We start from the raw sequence: 8,209 nt of genomic DNA, 5'->3' as shown, positions 1-8,209 counted from the left end.
TTCGGTCCGCAGTCCTACGCTCTATCCACTGAGCCAAACCGGTTTCGGCTGTGTCCCCCATTTTTAAAAATATATATTTTATTCATTTTTTTTTTCTATAGAGAGGAAGGAATAGGGATAGAGAGCTAGAAACATCGATGAGAGAGAAACATGGACCAGCTGCCTCCTGCACACCCCTTACTAGGGATGTGCCTGCAACCAAGGTACATGCCCTTGACCGGAATTGAACCTGGGACCTTTCAGTCCACAAGCCAACACTCTATCCACTGAGCCAAACCGGTTTCGGCTGTGTCCCCCATTTTTAAAAATATATATATATTTTATTCATTTTTTTTTCTATAGAGAGGAAGGAATAGGGATAGAGAGCTAGAAACATCGATGAGAGAAAAACATGGACCAGCTGCCTCCTGCACACCCCCTACTAGGGATGTGCCTGCAACCAAGGTACATGCCCTTGACCGGAATTGAACCTGGGACCTTTCAGTCCGCAAGCCAACACTCTATCCACTGAGCCAAACCGGTTTCGGCTGTCCCCCATTTTTAATAGTTTGACCCCACCAAAATATAAGCTCTATTTTGTTTTTCCAGCATTTCCGCAGTAAGCACTGGGTTAGAAAGATGAAAGAATATAAATGGCAGGCTGGCTAGTAGAGCTAGCGCTTCGTCGTGCTCCGTATTGCTATAGTGACAAAGGAGCAAGATTCCTTTTCAATAACCCTACCCGGCTCTCCCCTTGGCGACCTGTACCTGAAAACTACAACTCCCAGCAGGCTAAGCGCCGCCAGCACCTTTCAAGTTGTGCGCCTGCGCAGTACAACCAAATGGCCCTTGACAGCTCTGGGGTCCTTAGTGGGGACGCTAAGGATGGGGACAGAGAATGTCAATCCTTTGCTCGCTGAGCATTGCAGGCCCCGCGTCTCTCCCGGTGGGAGGGGTCTGGGTTCCAGGGCCACATGAGGGGAGCAGAGGGGACCGCTCTGGTCTCCATGGTGACGGGCCGGGCTCGGAACCAAAGAGGATTAATGCAGAAGGATGGAGGGGGAAGCCAAAGGTGGACGTTGCCATGGTAACCTTAGAGCCAAAGGAGGCTGGGTGAGAGCAAAGGGATTAGTGATTACAGGATAATCAGAGTGACCGGAATCAAAAGCGCTCTTGGAGAATGTGAGGAAGGAATCAGCTCGAGATGAGGGGAGCCGGGGTGATTCTAGGGGAACTGGCGTTTTGAAGGAACTGGAGTGTCCTAGTGAATTCGTATGTAATAAGGGGCTTTAGGATGAGCATTGGAAAAATCAGCATGCTAATAGAAAACGGGTGATTTGGGGGAAATGGAAATGCAGTGGGGAAAAATAGATGTTAAACTCGTTCGTCTCTCAGAAATTGTAGAGCCGGAACCTGTGTAGCTCAGTGGATAGAACGTCGGCCTGCAGACTGAAAGGTCCGAGGTTCAATTCCGGTCAAGGGCATGTACCTTGGTAGCGGACACATCCCCACTAGAAGCAGCTGGTCAATGTTTCTCTCTCATTGATGTTTCTAACTCTCTATCCCTCTCTCTTCCTCTCTGTAAAAAAAATCAATAAAATATATTTTAAAAAAGAAATATATGCCTGTAGAGCTCCTGTTAGGTACCAGGCACAGCTGGACTTCGGAAATGCAGTGGTGAGCAGGCAGGTGTGATACAGGGGAGTCAGGGTGTTCTAGGGAAAGGGGGGTATTCTAGGGAAAGGAACTAGGGTGACATGGGGAAGTTGGAGGTTTTACAAGGAATTGGTGAATTATGTAAATTAATTCTGGTACTATTTTATTATCTTTTAAGTTTTTTTAAAAAAATATTTAATCCTCATCTGAGAATATTTTTCCGTCTTTTTTTTAAGAGAGAGAGAGAGAGAGAGAGAGAGAGAGAGAGAGAGAGAGAGAGAGAGAAACATCGATGTGAGAGAGACATTGATCTGTTGCCTCCTGCACGTTCCTGACCTGGGGCTGGGGATCAAGCCTGCAACTGAGATGCCTGCCCTTGACCGGAACTGAACCCAGAACCCGCCAGTCCAAGGTCTGATGCTCTATCCTCTGAGCCAAACCAGCTAGGGCACTGGTACTGTTTTTAGAAGATCACTGAATACCATCTGGCAAGCCCTGGGGTTACCTAAGTGAGCAAAGTCAGCACTGAGGACGGCATTGCCAGATTTAGGGGGGAAGCAACCAGCGAAGTTTGAATTTCACAACACAGTACTTCAGTTACTTGTTGTTTATCGGAAATTCAAATTCAGTTAGGCATCCTGTGTTTTTTTGCCTAGGATCCTAATTTGGGGGAATTGGGATGTTTGGGGAGAATGGGTTATTACAGGGCTCCTGGAGCATTGGAGGGAGACTGGGTCGAAGGAAGAGGAGCTGGGGATACTCAAGAAAAACAGAAGTGTTTTTGTTTTGAAAAAACTTTATTCTGAAAATTTTCATGCTATACAAATAGTAAAACATCCTTATCCCGTTTGGCTCAATGGATAGAGCTTCGGCCTGTGGACTGAAAGATCCTGGGTTTGATTCCGGTGAAGGGCACACGCCCGGATTGCAGGTTCGATCCCCAGTGTGGGGTGTGCAGGAGGCAGCCGATCCATGCTTCTCTCTCATCACTGATGTTTCCATCTCTCTCTGCCTCTCCCTTCCTCTCTCTGAAATCAATAAAAAATATATTTAAAATAAAAAATAGTAGAACATATGGTATAATGAACTGCTTTGCCATCTGGGCTGTATGTGAACATATTTTTTAAAATACATTTTTACTGACTTCAGAGAGGAAAAAGAGCCTCAGGTGAAGATTTAAAAAAAAATGTTTTATCCAAGGAGAGGATTCATTCCCTGACAGCCCTAGCTAAGGTAACCACCTCCGCCTTCCCACCTCAGCAACTATCCCATCCCTTTGTCATACTTATTTTAGAAACATCTCCCTATCTAAAATTCATCTTGGCCATTGATCGTGTGCCTTTTCATTGTCCATCTTCTACACTAGGGGGCGGCGTTGTTCCGCTCACCAAGGAAATCGCAGCGCCCGGAACTGTGCCCTGCACAGAGGACACAAACACTCCGGGAATGGTGCTGATGGAATGGAGGGAGGCTATTCAGAATAAAGGAGCGGTGATACCGTGTTTCCCCGAAAATAAGACATCCCCTGAAAATAAGACCTAGTGCGTGGAAAGATAAGACATCCCCTGAAAATAAGACCTAGCGCAACTTTGGGAGAAAAAATTAATATAAGACACTGTCTTATTTTCAGGGAAACAGGGTAGTTTAGGGGTTTCAGAGACAGAGACATAGGGGAGGTGCGGGGCCAGGTGCGAGGAGAGGATGTGATAACCCGGAATTTGGGTGATAAAAGGAGGAATTGGGGACAGTTCCTGTAATTCTGTTCTGGAGTGACTGAGTGTCCTTCGAAAAATGGAAAACAGCCAAAACCGGTTTGGCTCAATGGATAGAGCGTCAGCTTGGGGACTGAAGGGTCCCGGGTTCAATTCCGGGCAAGGGCATGTACCTTAGTTGCAGGTACTTTGGTTGCAGGCACATACCCAGTAGGGAGTGTGCAGGAGGAGGCTGATCGATGTTTCTAACTCTCTACCCCTCTCTCTTCCTCTCTGTAAAGTCAATTAAATATATATTTTGTTTTAAAAAAAAGAATTTATTGCCAAGACCGGTTTGGCTCAATGGATAGAGCGTTGGCTTGGGGACTGAAAGGTCCCGGGTTCGATTCCGGTCAAGGGAATGTACCTTGGTTGCGGGCATATCCCCAGTAGGGGGTGTGCAAGAGGCAGCTGATCCGATGTCTATCTCTCATCGATGTTTCTAACTCTCTATCTCTCTCCCTTCCTCTCTGTACAAAATCAATAAAATATATTTTTTAAAAAGAATTTATTGTTATTTGTAGGATTATTAAGCTGCCAGTGCCTCAGTCTCCTCATCTGTAAAATGGGAAGAATAACATTCATCTCACGAGTTTGAGGATTATCTGAGGTGACACTTGGAATCCGTCATCACCAAAATAGTTACTAAAGTCACCTGGCCAGGTGGCTCAGCTGGCTGAAGCGCCATTGCGCACACCCAAAGGCTTCCAGTTCGGTTCTGTATGCCTAGGCGGCAGGTCTGATCCCCTCCAACCCCCCTGCCCCCTCCATCTCTCTCCCTCTCTGTCTAAAAAGAGTCAATACAGGTATATCCTCGGGTGAGGATTAAAAAGGAAACATTTGGGCTACTCTCCTGTTTTCTCTTCCTTTGCTTTTTAGTTCAACTTACATGTTTTCAATTCCCCAGTAAAGGGTGAGCCCATGGAGCCCTAGGCCCCTCTCTCTCTCTCTCTCTCTCTCTCTCTCTCTCTCTCTCTCTCTCTCTCTCTCTCTCTTTCACTTTCCCCTCCCTCTCCCCCACGACTTTGCTGTGTGGCAGGTGTCCTATGTAATTCCCAGGCCTTGTACCGTGTTTCCCCGAAAATAAAACATCCTCTGAAAATAAGACCTACTTACAGGTTTCCTTCTGAGTGAAATATAAGGCATCCCCCCGAAAATAAGCCCCCCCCCCAGGCTCTGTCTCAGAATGAAAATTAATTTACCGTAAACTGGTCGCTAGAGCCGCCCAACTGGCGTCCAGCAACCATTGAAAATAGAATGGAGAGAAATCAGCGTGGAAACTTTGTGAAACCTAAACGGCAAGAAGTTGTGACTTGGGTGAAGAATTCATGGGAGAAAAATCACTGACCGTTGCATTGCAAATGCACTGCGGGCAGGCTGCCTTGACAAGAAGTGCTCATTTAAAGACAGTGCTAAACATGAGAGATTTGGTCCACTGATTCTGAAAGAAATGGAGTCACAAGAAATTCACCAGGAAATTCAGGAACTGGATCGTTAGGATGATGTTCCAGAAGATGATGACATGATTGTCATTGAATAAATGAGTAAATTCTTGATACTGTAGGATTCACAGCTTGGCTGGTTTGTGTTGACAACTACCATACTACCATACCGTATACAGGTAATAAATTTCCTTTATTTTCATTTAACAATAAATGTGTACCATATTCTTCTTCATGGAAAAATAAGACATCCCCTGAAAATAAGACCTAGCGCATCTTTGGGAGCAAAAATTAATATAAGACACTGTCTTATTTTCGGGGAAACAAGATAAGTAATAAACCTGTATCTTATTCCTGGTGGTTATTGCTGAAGGGTCCCTTCCAATCATAATAAGCACCCAAAGGGCTGGTCCAGTGCCAACATTGGTTGTTGATAGGCTTGTTGTGGGGTCGAATCCTGGAGTCAGAACAAGACCACCAGAGGCTGATGATTGATTTAAAAAAAAAAAAAAAAAAAAAAAAAAAAAGCAGGCAAGGATTTACTGAAAAACTGGCCAGGACGGCCGAGAGAGCACCACACGCAGGTGGAGTGTTACGCCCAGATTTGTGATCCCCAAGGACCACCAGGGAGCCGAGTCCGATGCAATTGCAGAAAGCCTGAATTCCACGCTAGCATGGGCTCTGTCCCACCCACGCCGACAGTGTGGTGGAAGAGAGGCCGAACTTCCACAGGTCAAGGGGTTTTATAGGGGCAGTGATGTCACTGCTTTGGCTGACCCCGATTGGTTGGGTGAGGGCTAGGCTCCAGTTACACAAAATGGAGGATAGCCCTACCCTGCCCCACAGTACAAAATGGAGTCAGGAATTAGCCTTGCCCCGCCCTGCCCTCTCAGAGTCCACAGGACTGTGCCATTTAGACCTTTAAAAGGACTGTAGACAGTCCTTTTAAATATCTAAACCACAAGAATGTTCCTTTGTTCTAAATTCTAAATTCTAAAGGCTGAGAATATCCCGCACATTCTGTTGGACGTTGGAATGTGGCCCTGTCTTGCGAAAGCAGATAGCACAGAAGCAGAGCTGAGCGGTTAATCTCTAAAGGTTATCTACAGTGTCTACCCCTGAAGCCACTGAGTCCGTGGGAATCCATCTCCGGTGGTCCTGGTCCACGGGCACAGGAAAACTGCCTTAGCCTCCAGGTCTCCATCTGGAAACTGAGGCAACTACCCTATTGTTTAAGCAAGTGAGCGAGTGCCGAAGCCGGAATAGCAGGGTTAAAATTCAAATGGCAGTTTTTACCCAAGTATGGTTGCTACCATACTTCAAGGCTGAGACCAACAAACATCTCTTGACAGGTATCCATGGCATTGTGCCCTTGTACCCACAACCAGGACACTGGATTCATGAACATGGTATAGATTTGGGTTTTTTGTTTGTTTGTTTGTTTTTATGTTTTGAGAGAGAGGAAGAGAGAAGGACAGAGACAGAAACATAGATGAGAAACATTGATTGATGGCCTCCTGCACGTCCCTCGAACTGGGGATCGAGCCCGAAACCCGGGCCGGTGGCCTGACCAGGAACTGAACAGCTGACCTCTTGGTTCATGAATCGATGCTCACTTCTGGGCCACTGCCCACTTTTTTTTTTTTTTTATATATATATTTTATTGATTTTGTACAGAGAGAAAGGGAGAGGGACAGAGAGCCAGAAACATCGATGAGAGAGAATCATCGATCAGCTGCCTCTTGCACACCCCCTACTGGGGATGTGCCCACAACCAAGGTACATTCCCTTGACCGGAATCGAACCTGGGTCCCTTCAGTCCCCAAGCCGACGCTCTATCCATTGAGCCACACCGGTCTCAGCAGCTGCCCACTTTTTCATTGGAGTACTGGCTGTGGTTGTTTTGTGGGAGTTTTTTTGGTGTTGAGTTGTACGAATTCTTTATCAATGGTGGATATTCACTCCCCTTGGGTGTGTTGTTGATGAAAATCTTCTCTCGTCCAGTGGGCTGTCTTTTCATTTTGTTGATGACCAGGCATTGTCGCCTGGACTTTCGAACTCACGGGCTGTAAATCAGAGGCCCCCACAGCTCCCTCCTCGGGTTCCATTCATTTGCTGGAGTGTGACGCGCCAGCATGGCCAAGGGAGACCCTGAGAGAGGGCGGCCGAACGGCTTAGGAAAGACGGACGAGAGGAGGAGAGCTGAGTCTGCGTGGGTCACTGCTTCCTGAGAGACGGCGCCAGCGCCCGCACGCCGCGTCTGTATTTCACAGCAGGTGCCTCGCGGCAAAGGAGGGCTGGCCACCATGTTCACAGCGTTCTCGTGGTTTCCATCCTCCTCAGCCACGTGCCCCTGACCTCTGCCAGGCCCACGTCACTGCGGCGCCCGGGGCCACGCGCTCGGACCAGAGGCTCACGCTGGCAGCCCAGCTGCTGGCTGTGGTTGTGCTGAGGGCCCTGCCCTCCACGCTGGACTCACACGTGGCCAGGAGGCCTGTGCCCTCTCCTCAGTCCGAGGCTTGTGAAAGATGAGACAGAGGGCAGAAAACCAGGACACAGGCTTTATTAAAGGAGAAGGACCCAAAAGTTCAGGAACTGTGCCCAAATGGTGTGGTCCAGGGTGACTACCGCTGCCTCTGCCTCGTCTGGGGATGATGGCAGCACTGGGTCACCTCCATGCTGCCACGAATGGGCTCCTCTGGACCATCATCCGGAAGCAGGCGGGCAGGGCTGACGGCCAGTGTAGCTCCTGCCCCAGAGTCTGCTTATCTGCCTCCTTCACCAGCAATGCTGTGGTGGCCACTGCTCGGAGGCACGCTGGCCACCCTGCTGCCACAGGGTCCAGTCTCTTAGCAACAGGTCTCTTCCAGGGACCTAGACCTTTGGCAATGCCCCTTACCTCCCTCATTTAGAGGTGGGACGGCTTAGCGACGTCTGGCAAGGCTAGGGCAGGTGCTGAGACAACAGCCTTCTTTCCATTCATTTGGGGGCAAGAAAAAGAGGGAGAGAGAGAGAGAGAGAGAGAGAGAGAGAGAGAGAGAGAGAGAGAGAGGGAGAGAGAGAGAGACTCATTTGTTGTTCCTCTTGTTTATGCATTCATAGGTTGCCTTTTTTTTTTTTGTCACAAGAAACAAATCTGTATTTTCTCTTACCATGGACACTTCAACAGTGAGTTAGCACAGTTCTGAAAGATGGCGTCCCATCAAACATACACTGCGACCCTGCATCACATGGTTCTACAGTCATAAATACAAGTCACAGCATACATCCGCTACCACTTTTTTAAAGAATTGTTTTAACAGTCAATGTTTTCATTAAATCAAAAGTGGCCCCAGATGTTCTGTCCTCAGAAGAAAAAGTGGAGAATGAAGGTGTCTGCAG

The sequence above is a fragment of the Pipistrellus kuhlii genome, unplaced genomic scaffold (assembly GCF_014108245.1).
Source record: "Pipistrellus kuhlii isolate mPipKuh1 unplaced genomic scaffold, mPipKuh1.p scaffold_m20_p_114, whole genome shotgun sequence".
Taxonomy (NCBI): Eukaryota; Metazoa; Chordata; class Mammalia; order Chiroptera; family Vespertilionidae; genus Pipistrellus; species Pipistrellus kuhlii.
Note: the sequence above shows the minus strand (reverse complement) of the source record.